The sequence below is a fragment of the Schistocerca nitens genome, chromosome 5 (assembly GCF_023898315.1).
Source record: "Schistocerca nitens isolate TAMUIC-IGC-003100 chromosome 5, iqSchNite1.1, whole genome shotgun sequence".
Lineage (NCBI taxonomy): Eukaryota > Metazoa > Arthropoda > Insecta > Orthoptera > Acrididae > Schistocerca > Schistocerca nitens.
This window is the reverse complement of record NC_064618.1, coordinates 572,497,425-572,511,210: the sequence shown is the minus strand read 5'-3', so window position 1 is coordinate 572,511,210 and position 13,786 is coordinate 572,497,425. Positions and strand designations below refer to the sequence as shown.

The following is a 13,786-nucleotide window of genomic DNA, read 5'->3' as shown; positions in this document are numbered from 1 at the left end:
TATGGATAATACCATAGAAGAAAACTGTGGCAGTCGCTGGCAGTTTGTACACTGTCTACTCGTGTATTTCTTGAAAGATATAGATTAATTGATGTAACATAGTGGATAATAACCAGCAATAATGAACACTGTAGAACCAACATTTTATTGGCGGTCACCTATTTTTTCTGAGGTTATTTCTGAAGGCAGTGAAGGTATTTTAAATCTGTCTTGTGACTCCAACAAAATGCATGTTTTTGTCACCAAATGTGTTTCACTTTGTTGAAATAAAATAACATCAGTGGTCTTAAGCAAACACATATACCATTTGGCTTGCTTTCTCCATATAAAAACAGTTCCTTGCTAAAGATGTTGATGTTAGTACTGAAGATTTTTGCTCACACGTTTAGGAAGTCAGAAGTCCTTACTTTTTTTGTCAACTTATTTCTTTACTTACCCTTGAGATCTCAAAATTTGTCACAGAAAAATGCTAAAACTTGTCTGGAAATCAAGGAAATATCAAGGAATTTCATGTGGGGAAACTTGTGGCAATCCTGGGAGAACTGATAAATTGATTTTCTCTACTTTTTATTTGGGATGTTCAAGTTGCAGTTGGTGCAGTTGGACATTGTTCTTGACTGTACTTTAGACCACAGTCATTGTAACAGAAACGCGAATAAAACTCATTGGCCTTACTGGATATTTCTGTTTCCAGGTCATACCATGGCAGCTGGTGACATTGTGTCTTTGAATGAGGAACTTCCTCAGTGCCAGCTAGCTCAAGAAACACATTGGCTGAGCAAACTTATTCTGCCTGTCACTAGTCTAATGGAGAATTTGCAACATAATGTAATACATTTGGCAAATATTTAACCATCTTTTTGCTTCCAATAGAAACTGCAGCTTACTTCACCATTTACGTTGGGAATTCTCCATCTTAGCCATCACTGATACAATAAGGGAGCACTGTCTGAAGCAGTTGTATGCCAGCTTAGTTGTAAAGTGTTTGCCCATCGAACAGAAGCCTGCAGTAGTTTTTGGTTCTAATCTTAATGGAAACAAGATTGATTCTGTACCCTGTAGATGAAAAGATTAAAAACTTGCTGAATTGCACACTTTTATATATGATTTTTTTTCTTCTGTTGATTGTATTGACTTAATGATTTATTAACTTGGTTTTGTTATGTATCTACCCCTGTTGCCACATTTGCACACTTACATGGTAGTCCTGTAATGCTACTTTAGTGTGACTGGACTAAACACAGACACAGACTTTTGTGAAGCTCGTAGTGAGTATTATCTTGCTAATATGTGAGAATTTAGGATACCTTTATTTAAGAAAGGTGTTTTTGTAACATTATCGTAAGTTTTAATTCATTTGTATTAGTACAGCGCATACTAAATAGCATTTTTTCGTTAGTTTATTGAACACAGCAGATAAACTTATGAGATGAATTAATCAGCAGCAATACAGTCTCCCACATCATTTAGATCGTTGGTTTGGGGGGCAGACCAAACTGCTAGGTCATCAATCTCTTGTTCCAATTAAAATAACTCCACAAGGATTGGAGTAAAACCATCAAGACATACAAAACAACTGGAAGAAAAGAGAAAACCACAAGAATGACAGAAGGGCAAACAAACACTAAACTGGACATAATCGGACAATAAAATCGCAGAGAGATCAAAACAAGAGCAGAGTACCAAGGATGGCTGACCATGAGAACAAAAAGGAGCCAGCCACTCTCCAACACATTAAAACCTCCACCCTAAAAGCACTAGAGTGCAGAGGGACAATGGACATGTGCTAAAACAGATCAAATTATAAAACCCACCCTCACGAATAAAATGTAAAACTGAAGCTGCTGTTGAGGCATTATCACCCAACACCGAAGGTAGGGTGCTGGGAAAGTTAGAAGTCTGCTGCAGAGCAGCTAAAAGTGGGCAGTCCAGCAAGAGGTGCACAACCGTCATTTGTGAGCCACACCAATACTGAGGAGGGTCCCTGCGATGCAGGAGGTAACCATGCGTTAGCCACGTATGGCCAATGCGGAACCCGGCAGAGGATAACTTTATTCCTTGTGAGATGACCACAGGGAAGACTTCCACACATTTGTAGTCTTCTTAATGACATGCAGTTTGTTGTGCATACTGTTATGCATTCCACCTACCAAAGCTGAAAAACCATGCAGCACAAAACAGAGCGGAGGTCAGTTTCCGAGATGCTCATATCCGGAAGCGGTTTCCGCATAGCCTGTTTGTCCAGCCTGTTGGCAATTTCATTGCCTGGGATTCAAAAGAGTCATGCGATCCACACAAACAACACTGAATGATGGGACCATTCCAGGGCAGAGATGGACTCTTGAATGGATGCCACCAAAGGATTTCGAGGGTAGCACTGGTCGATAATTTTACACTGCTTTAGTAGTCAGTATGCAGTAGAAATGACTCGCCAGGGCATGAGTGGATGTGCACAAGAGCATGAGATACGGTCACCAGCTCTGCTGTGAAAACACTGCAGCGATCTGGGAAGGAGTGCTGTTCAATACGTCCTCCAAGAACATACGCAAAGCCTATGTGACAATCAGCCATTGAGCCATCTGTGTAAACCACTTCATGGCCCCAGTACATGTTGAGTATCGAGAGGAAGTGGTAGTGAAGAGCTGCAGGGTTAATGGAGTCCTTAGGGTGATGCAAAATCTCCAGAAGGATCTGTGGCTTAGGTGTACACCATGGAGGTGTACATGAATGGGCCTTGAGGAGAGGTGGTAATGGGAAGGACTCCAGTTCAGAATGAAGGGACCAGATGCAAACCACAATCTTAAGACAGTGAAGGCTTCCCAGTCTGCCTTGTGATAGAAAGATGGAGAAGTGGTCACAACCACACAGGTTGTCATGTGCTCTCCAATGGGTAGATGGGAGAAGGCTAGGACTGCACACCTAGAGATCAATGGCCACATATGTGCCATATGCCACACTGAAATGTGTGGGGGTAGCCACACCGAAATGTGTGGAGGCACCTGTATTTTAGAGGCAGACGTTGAGTCGAGACAGTAAATTTACAACCTCCATACCTCAGCCAGTAAGCATGGCACCATTCCACAAGGTGTTACGTGCATTAAAATCTCCCAAAAGTAGTAGAGGTTTAGGGAGTTGATCAATCAGTGCAGCCAATATGTTCAGGGCTACTGCGCGATTTAGAGGAAGATATTCATTGCAGACAGTTGTTCCTGTGTCGTCCTTATCCTGACAGCCATAGCTTCAGGAGGGCATTGAAGGGCACAGGTGCACTACATACTGACTTCAGATCATAGACGCAAACTCATCTGACACTGTATTATAGTTGCTACGGTTCCTGTAATATCCACTGTAGCCACAGGGGGCAGGGGTTCGCATTGCCGGGAACAAGGTTTCCTGGAGGGCAATGCAGAAGACAGATGTAAAGCTTAACAGTTGCCATAGCTCAGCTAGGTGGTGGAAAAAACTGTCGCAATTTCACTGGAGGATGACAAGATAGTGAGACTGGGAAGGCATGAAACACTCAATGAGGCAGCCTATGCCTCAGGGTCACCTGCTGCCACCAGATGAGTACCTGTGCGATCAATATCTAATGTGTCCAAGGGTCCAGCAAGATCTAGGTCCTCCGTGGATGCCAGAATCTCCACTTCATCCTCAGCCACAGCGCTTATAGGTAGTAGTGGTGTGGGTGCCATTGCAGTGCCTTGGTTCTTGTGGGTCTCTTTCTTTTTAGGTTTCTCTTGCTGCTCCTTAGGTTTACCCAGTTGGGAGGACTTAACTGATTCAGTCTCAGGGACTGGGGAGGACCGTGAAGCTCTACAACCAGCTACCTGCAGTTGCTTCAGCCACTGGCAGGTGTCAGCTTCGCCACTGGTAGGAACCTGCGAAGGGAGTGTCCCAAAGGAACCCTTCCTGGCGAGAGGAACTGAAGAAGACTTACACTCCTCTGGCTGGGAAGTGGGGACTGATGTCCCTGTTTAATTTTTTTTTCCTTCTTCGTTGGGTGGGGGGTTGCTCCTGAAGTGGGTTGTGCAGGAGCAACAGAGAGGGAAGTGTCCCCCCCACAATCAAGGGAGCAGATGGAGTCTGACGGTTCTGAGAGCCAAGTGACGCGGCAGAACAGAAAATGGTAGAACCGTAGTCATAGCGGCGGCATAGGTTGACATCATATGCACAGGATGCAGCCTCTCATATTTTCTCTTAGACTCATTAGGTCAGTTGGTCCAGGGTCTTGTATTCCACTATTTTTCTTTCTTTCTGGAGAATCCTGCAGTCTGGCAAGCAAGGCGAATAGTGCTCTCTACAGTTGACCCAGATCGGAGGCAGGGCACAGGGAGTATTTGGATGTGAAGGACATCCATAGTCCTGGCAGGTGACACTGTAAGTGCAGCAGGAAGACATTTGTCTGAACTTCCAGCACTTAAAGCACTGAATCAGGGGAGGGATATATGGCTTGACATCACAGTGGTAGACCATCCACCACCTTGACCTTCTTGGGTAATGTGTCACCCTCTAAGGCCAAGATGAAGGCACCAATGGCAACCTGATTATCCCTCCGACCCCGGTGGATGTGCTGGATGAAATGGACACCTCGCTGCTCTAAATTGGTGCGCAGCTCATCGTCAGACTGCAAAAGAAGATCCCTGTGAAATATCATACCCTGGACCATATTTAAGCTCTTATGGGACATTATTGAAACAGAAATATCCCCCAGGTTGTCACAGGTGAGTAGTGCCCATGACTGGGCAGAGGATGCTGTCTTTATCAAGACCGACCCTGACCGAATTGTTGACAAGCCCTCCACTTCCCCAAACTTGTCCTCTAAATGCTCCACAAAAAATGGAGGTTTCATTGACAAAGATTCCCAACAACTCTCGTACATACGAGGTACCAGTGTGAGCAAGCTTCGCTGCCATCCTTAGCCTGTCATTCCTCCCATGGCCAAGGGGTGGGGAATGATTTGGGGTCATATTTCTTAGCATTGAAGTTAAACCTTGATTGTTTAGAGACTGCTGGTGTGTGACCACCAGCAAGAGATGATGTACTAAGCTTCGAGATGTGTCATCCACCCTGATGCCACCCACTCTGACCAGGGTCCCTCTCCATGGACACCACCCAGCCACAGCAAAAGCCACCTTCCCGGATGGCTACTGCTGGGAGTCCCGATGCCCCAGGGGGATGGGCACCTACTCCTTGGCGTACGTGGGGAGTTAACGGTGCAGGCATCAGCAGTGCAATCCCTGTGAGGTCAGGGGGCTGCAAGCAACAGGATACATGGCAGCCCCACCACAATGGACTGCCTACTGTGCTGGATATCAGGTACAAAACAGTCCATTAGCACTGTCAGCGCAGAAAACGATAATGCACAGTGGATGGAGGAAAATGCACCCAGGAGGCTGACCCTGCCCAACAGCTGGAGAATGGGCAGAAGTGCAGATCCACATCAATGAAGGATGTGAGAGGTCTCAGTACATGGACATGATGCACCATGTAAGGTGCCCTTCTCAAATTGGAAGAATGGAGATCAAAACCTACATGGGACCATCACATAAAGGCCGAAGCATGTGAGACTCCTTTTAGTCACCTCTTATGACAAGCAGGAATACCTTGGGCCTATTCTAACCCCTGGACCCAGAGGGATCATCATTTAGAACTGACATTTCCCTGATAGTTTTCTTGACTTCATGCTTGTAGACAATATATTGGTGGCACTTCATCTCCTTGGATGTTGTGTTGTTTCAACAGTCAGTAATACTGGGCTGTTCAGTGTAATGAAGAGGCAAGGGGTCTCACAAATTCTGTCACTGACTGTACCAACAGCCTTTCTGTGGTAGCTTCTCTTGACTTGATGAGTACAACATTGGTTCATAGTTTTGTACTCTTTAAGAGAAATAACGTTTTAGGAGCTAAGAACAACTATATCACAAAATTCAAGAAATTTTAACAAAATGTGTCCAAATTATTTTGAGAGCATTTGTTTTATATAAAAGATAATACTTTATCTTTTTGGGAGTAAGTGATTTTAGATCAGTCAAATATCTCACAAAATTTCAAACACAATCAGGTCTAAATTGAGTTGCCAAAGAAAAAGTTTTGTCTGTACGCATAAAATTATTCACGGAAGTGGCAGACAGAATGGGAAACCAGCTAACAGAAAAAAATCATTAAGATGAAACTGAGTATGAGAAAATAAATGCTTAATGAGCAGCTCAAAGTTCGCTCTGTAAGTAAAATTACAACTACACTGGGAATAACAAGTTCCACCAATCACTTTAATGTTTAAATTCTGCATGGATGAATTTATTACAATTTGGTTTTATATGTATAATGGTCCAAAAGAGATAAGTAGGTACAAGGTAGCTCTACCTTACAGTTGACAGAAGAAGCATACAATATGGTTTTACAACGGAAATTATGGTTTGTTTCCCCCTAGTAGTCAAGGAAAACTAGAACTCATAAAATTTATGGCCTGCAGTTATGGAACTACATGATCCAGATGACTGAATGCACTACACTTTGCCTTGGTGTAATTAAAATTTAATTTGAGAAAAATGACCATTTTCTAATTTAACATTTTTTAATTTAGCCAAATGATACTATCATTACTGAAAATGATTTTGCATTTGGAGGAAAGGTGACAATTACGAAAGAATTTGCTAATATGAGACAGCTAGATTCTGATTAAATAAAGTGCTCAGCTTTGTTAGGAAGTATCAGAACTTTGTCCTCCCAGTACCTGAGGCACAGAGCATGACAATAAAACATTGTCAAGAATCCTTGATTTTGGAAGTGTTAATTTCAGGTTTGAGTGTATGTGCTTGTGGGGGCAATAATATTTGAAGTTGAGTAGCTGTTTCATCTATATTAATATGATTATTTTCTTTGCAAAATTCTCTTTCATTCATTCTAATTAATTGTCCTTCAAACCAAGCAGCATTACTATGAGGCTAGGTTTCAAACACTGATGGCCAATTCCTGATTTTCGATACCATGGGTATCCTAATATGTGACAGTATTGCATATTGGGACACACTATCTCTTATACCTTCAGCCTGTCACGCTAGTAGCTCATACTTTTACTAAATGGTTTGACAATTTTATGAATTTTTAGAAACCATCTGGTGGTGATCTTGATGTGCTAATACTTTACAGGCATAGGACACAAAGCAAGAGAAAACCACATCCACATCACCTCCACGTCCACGTCCACATCATTACTCCATTCAGCACACAAAATGCAGCCTCTTGGGTGGAATTCTTGGTCCCCTTTAAAATGGGTCATCTCCAAGAAATGGAAACCTTGTGAATAAATAACCTAGGCAATCTCATTTTTAATTACAAGGTTATTTGGAGTGGTCTACTTTAGAGCAAGAAAAATAAAAAATGCTATAAATGTCCTTTTCCCCAATAACAGGGGTATACTTAAGAGGCAATGACTATTCAGTACCCCAGGAGTTTGACCTACAAGATGCAAACAACTGAGTAAAGATGAGGCCAAAAGCCATCCAGCCAGGTACAAAAATCAGCAAGTCACATGAAGAGCCATCAGCTATAGTAAATTAGCACAGTCAATCTGTTGAGTAGTTAATATATTCTCCATGACCTTTGAAATAATTCAAAGAAAACGCTGCTGTAGAATCAAGGGACACCGAAGCGAAAGTTTTGTTCATGAAAAGAAAAAAAGGAGGAGGGGAGGGGGGGGGGGTTGGAGAGAGAGAGAGAGAGAGAGAGAGAGAGAGAGAGAGAGAGAGGTAACAATCTTCCAGTCATTCGGAGTCTGATAAGAACTTAACTGAGAAAAATCCTTCAGGTGTGCCACCTGAAGAAGATGTTGCATATTCTGCAGTGGTCATACCTCTGAAGACTGGTAGAGACATGGTCGAAGTATGTGGAATGCTATCCTTGGCCTCCTAAAGAATTTTGAATTTAAAAAGGGCTTTTGCATACCCTGACTGCATTTCTTTTCCACAATAAATACAGAAAATGTTAGAGAGGCACTAAGCACAACAACATAATTACTTTATGGTTTACCTGTTCTTATATTGGTCGATATTTAGTGTTTTCTCTGATGTTCCCATATTAGGACACCCATTATTTCCATTCGAATTAGCTTGTTTCTACTTTTTTCATATTTACATGTATTAAATAGTAGTAATCCATACATATTATGAGAGTGCGTATGTGTGTGCATGTGGGGGGGACAGGCATTATGTTTAATACATTATTAACTACTGAGACACCCCTACAACTGAGTCAACTCAAGAAAATCTGACACCTGGCTGCACCTTTGACAGCTTTCAACTGTTAAGTGTAAATGGTTGTACAAAATCAAAGCTTTCTATTAGCTATGGAGAGATGATACTATACAGATGTTTGCAAAAATTGTATTGTAGATACATGAAGCACCTGCACCAAGTGTACAGAAATTGTCTGGGATCATGTTTCCTTATTTGTATGCTGTACTTATACATTTGTACATTATGCCTATTTCTTTGTATGACTTTTTCTTAGTTTCAGAAGTGTTTTCATGAGCTCATGGAAATTTAATTTCTTCAGTACTTCACTACAAATGAAGTTCACTTTTTATTTTTGTGTCTAATAGAAAATTGGCAAAGAAATATTTGGGCAATGCTGGGTTTGTAAGCTAGTTCAGTAAATAAAATGAAAAGTACAATGATTCCACAGATTGCCACTAACACACACACAATTATGACAAAGACGAGTAATGCAAGACAAGGAAAGTTTCGCATCAGGTATGAGGCTAGAATGATATCCACCCACCATTAGCATAAATTGCCTGCCTCATTGAATGTGGCATGCAGGTGGTCACACATATCTCATCATCAAACACACCCACCATTAGCATAAATTGCCTGCCTCATTGAATGTGGCAAGCAGGTGGTCACACATGTCTCATCATCAAACACACTTCCATGTTTCCAACACCAGATCCCACAGTTGGTCATGTGAGCATGGGGATGGTTCAAAAAATGGTTCAAATGGCTCTGAGCACTATGGGACTTAACTTCAGAGGTTATCAGTCACCTAGAACTTAGAACTACTTAAACCTAACTAACCTAAGGACATCACACACATCCATGCCCGAGGCAGGATTTGAACCTGTGACCGTAGCGGTTGCGCGGTTCCAGACTGTAGCGCGTAGAACCGCTTGGTCACCCCGGCCAGCCATGGGGATGGTGTCTGCCAGTCTAAGTTCATGTGACACTTCATTTTGGCCCATAAATTTTCAGTAGGATTCAAGTCTGGCACTCAAACCGGCTAGTCAATCAGATCAATGTCAGCTTGTTATGAAAACTATTGCTGAATGAGTCGACCCATATGAACTGATGAGTGGTCTTGCTGGAACTGGATGACTCTACTGAAATAGTACACTCTCAAGTTTGGCACCATTGTATGTTTCATGATGTGCACATACTGATCTGCAGTGATATGATCATAAATTCGATGAAGTATCCGTGCACCATCTGATGACACCCCCTAATTGTCAACAAAACGTGAGCTGGAGATATCCATCGGGAGACAGGCCTCTATAGGGTTAATGTCAAAAGCAAGGAGGATGATGCTCAGGACAGAACACTGAGGCACACCACTTTCCTGAATAAAAGTGTCCAACAAGGCAGAACCCACATGCACCTTGAAAAACTCTGTCTTGTAAAAATGCCCAAAGGAAACAGGCAAGGCACCCACAGAAGCCCCATGTGTAAAAAGTATGGAGGATACCAGTTCTCCAGCAGGTGTCATAGGCCTTCTCCATGTTGAAAAACCCGGCCACAGTCTGGGATTTCCACAGAAAACCGTTCATGACATGGGTGGACAAAGTAACAAGACGGTCAACTGCAGAACACCACGCTCTAAATGAACACTGTGCATTAATTAATAAATTGCGAGACTCTAGCCACCACACCAGATAGGCATAAATCATACATTCCATCACCTTGCAAATGCTGCTGGTAAGATAGATGAGGCAGTAGCAAGAAGGAAGGTTTTTGTCCTTACCGGGCTTAGGTATAGGTATGATAGTGGCTTCACACCATCATCCGGTAAATGTGCCCTCTGTCCAGATATGCTTGTTTGTGTTAAGCAGAAAGTGCTTGACTGCAAGAGAAAGGTGGTGGAATATCTTAATATGGATGGCGTCTGCCCCTGGGGCGGAGGATCGGGATGAACTGAGAGCATGATCTAGCTCCTCATAGTAAAAGTGGCATTGTAGCACTCACAATTTGAAGAAGCGAAGGGTATGACCCGAGCCTCCTCCACTTGTTTCCAATGGAGGAAGGCAGGGTGATAATGGGAGGAGCTAGAAACTTCCACAAAATGGAAGCCCAAGGTGTTGGAGATAGCAATAGGGTCCACAATGATATCGTCAGCTACTGTCAGGCCGTAAATTGGGGAATGAATCTTGGTCCCAGAGAGCCGTTGGATGTTGGCCCACACAACAGAGGAAGGTGTGAAACTGTTAAAATAAATAGTGAATGAAATCCAGCTAGCTCTTTTGCTATCCAGAAGAATGCGATGAGACTTTGCAAGCATTTGTTTATAATGAATGCAGTTTTCCATTGTAGGGTGTCGGTTAAAAACATGGAGAGCACGTGTCCATGCACGAACTGCATCGTGCCATGCCTCAGTCCACCGAGGGACTGGGACACGACGTGGTAATGATTAAGTGTGAGAAATGGAATGTTCTGCAGCAGTAAGGATAACTTCGGTGTGGCAGTCCACTTGGTCATCACATGTGGGGAAATCTTGTTCTGCGTAGGTCGCCAGGGAGGAGTAAAGCTGCCAGTCGGCCCTTGTAAGCTGCCATTTGGGCATGCACGCTGATGGGGTAGTAGTCAGCAAATGGAGAGCATACAGGTAATTTTCGTTCGAGTAGGTGTCAGAAAGAACGGACTACTGTAGACAAAGGGCAAGCTGAGCAGTGCAAAATGGTAAGCCCAAATGGGAATAGGTATGCGAGGAGTTAGAAAGGAAAGTGGGTGCTCCAGTGTTAAGGCAGAAAAGGTTAAGTTGGTTAAGATGGTCAGCCAAGAGGGCACCTCTCTGACAGGTCCTGGGAGAACCCCCAAAAAGGATGATGTGCATTAAAGTCACCCAGTAGCAAACATGGGGGAGGTAGCTGCCCAGTAAGTTGAAGGCAGCAATGACACTGGTAGCAGCACATCAGATTCAGAATGTACGGCTGGACTGTGTTAACTGCATAGCCTTCTTTGAGCTTGGACGGAAGCACCACTATCAAACGTGAGGAAGAGAGTGAGGGTGGGTACTAAATACACAATGGATGGCAATGACACCCTGATCAGAGGGGTAAGATTGAATTTTAGCCTGGGTTAGACTGTCTAGCAGCTTTGTGTAAATTACATCATGGGAAAAATTCAAAGTTCTATGGGCCTTGACACGAACAGGGTAACTGTGGAGAAGCGAGGCAGCAAGCAGTAGTTGTGCTCGAGCATCAGAAGCCGTCTCCAAGAGCAAAGTGCCATTCCATAATTGAGAGCAGGATTTCACAGGGCCAGCAATTGCATCAACACCTTTGTTAATAATAAACAGATTTACTGTGGCGAAGGACTGACGGTCATCAGTATGCGAGGCCACGAGGAACCGTGGTGCGGTGGGAAGGTTCTTTGAATCATTAGCCTCATTACATTTACATTTTGTACACAGTGGGAAGATGATTAACTCATCGTGAGGAATTCCCCACGATTGCCAGCATCTACGATGGTGTGCTGCTCCCAACTGGGGGCCCCCCTGCACAAGGGGGTGCACCCGCCTTGGGTGATTGTTCACACCTCAGGTCACACCTCCGGAACACCTGACAGAGGGACTAATCAGCAATTGGGGAAGGTTGCAACTCAGGCAGTCACCCCTCCCTGGGTCTGGTCTGTACCATGGGGGGTACGTGCGAACCCTACCTGTCGACCCGGGCTGGGAATTACGAATTACCCAGTCACCTGTTATTCATCAGACAAGTGTGCCGGCCTTCGGGAGCACACATGGAGGAAAAAGAAAAAGTAGGATCCTGAAATGCTGAAGCAGAGGAACGAAAGGAGAAGGGAAAGCAAAGAAAGGAAAAGGGAGAAAAAGGGAAAGCAAAGAAAGGAAAAGGGAAAGCAAAGAAAGGAAAAGGGAAAGCAAAGAAAGGAAAAGGGAAAGCAAAGAAAGGAAAAGGGAAAGCAAAGAATGGAAAAGGGAAAGCAAAGAAAGGAAAAGGGAAAGCAAAGAAAGGAAAAGGGAAAGCAAAGAAAGGAAAAGGGAAAGCAAAGAAAGGAAAAGGGAAAGCAAAGAAAGGAAAAGGGAAAGCAAAGAAAGGAAAAGGGAAAGCAAAGAAAGGAAAAGGGAAAGCAAAGAAAGGAAAAGGGAAAGCAAAGAAAGGAAAAGGGAAAGCAAAGAAAGGAAAAGGGAAAGCAAAGAAAGGAAAAGGGAAAACAAAGAAAGGAAAAGGGAAAAAAAGAAAGGAAAAGGAAGTGAAAAACGAAGGTGAGACTGTTCATATGTCAGCGACAGAATGCGGAACATTCCCAATAATACCCGAGACATGTTCCCCAAGGGAGGGGAAAAAGAATAGCAAGAGGATAGACCGGCAGCACGGAATGAAAAAAATGCTACGAAGGCTGGGGGGTCCGTGTTAGCCAAGCACGAACCTGCCAAGTGTGCTGAGCCCCCTGGGGGGGTGGGCTCTAATGCCAGCACTCCATAAGCAGTTGCTGGTGGTTTGCAAGCATTCAGGAAGTTGGTCTCCTTCTTTAGTTGGACAGTGTTTAGAAACATACATTCCACAAAGGTGTCAACTAACATGCTGTCTTTCTGAGATGATACCTTCCCTAAGTGCAAAACTCAAAGCTGTTCAGTTACCTCTGTCCTGTACCACTGCTTCTGGGCACAGCAAGGTTGAAAGCTGCACCTGGCTGCTGTTTCACATGCACTGCAAACATCACACTGGATGAGTGCCAGGGCACTGTCTGTCTTGGTCCACATAAGCTGAGAAATTCTGGTAGTAAATGGCTGTTTGTCATACACCTGGCTGTGACAGTGTTTTATCATGTTTAGCATACCTCAGCTATATTAACGAAGTGAGGTGGCACAATGGATAGCACATAGGACAATGAGAGTTCAAATTCACATCCGACTATCCTGACTTAGGTTTTCTGTTGTTTCGCAAAATTGCCCCAGGCAAATGTCAGTATGGTTCCTTTGAAATGGGCATGGCCAGTTTCCTTCCCCAATCTTGAACCATTCCAAGCTTGTGCTGCTTCTGTAATGCTCAAATGCTGCCATGCCACTACCATGCAACTAAACATACTTGCTCTTCTTTGTGTATTCAAGGGAAAAGCATCTCTGCCTCTCAAACAAATGAAAGTAAGTATTACAATTTTATATATAAAATAATATGTGGCAGTTACATGCAGTCACAAAGGATCCAAAAGGTCTATCAGGAAAATTGGTACAATAAGAAGGAAACAAAGACACTGCTGAAAGTGTGTGTTGCAGTACCACTTGTGTGAACTGTACACTACTGAAAGTATCTGAACTTACTGAGATATGTAAACAGTTTTGTTTTGTTGACTGCATACCACCACCTGGAGTTGGTTATCCTGTGTTCAACAGATTTTTGCTGTGAAGGTATGGCATAGTACAGGTCATCTTGGTTGACCAGCTGCTATGAAGTGCAACTACTCTGAATAGTAACTGCCATGAAAGACTGGAGTGATATCTTGTTTTCAGAAATGTATTCCAACATGACAATGCACACAGTGTTATGGTATTTACTGTT

General features: G+C 43.3%; 1 protein-coding gene across 1 annotated transcript in view; it reads right to left on the bottom strand.

Moving 5' to 3' along the window:
• The window catches only part of LOC126259320 (UDP-glycosyltransferase UGT5-like), a 156,904-nt gene that overhangs the window by 16,515 nt on the left and 126,603 nt on the right, over positions 1 to 13,786 (bottom strand). The gene's annotated exons all lie outside the window — the stretch shown is intronic.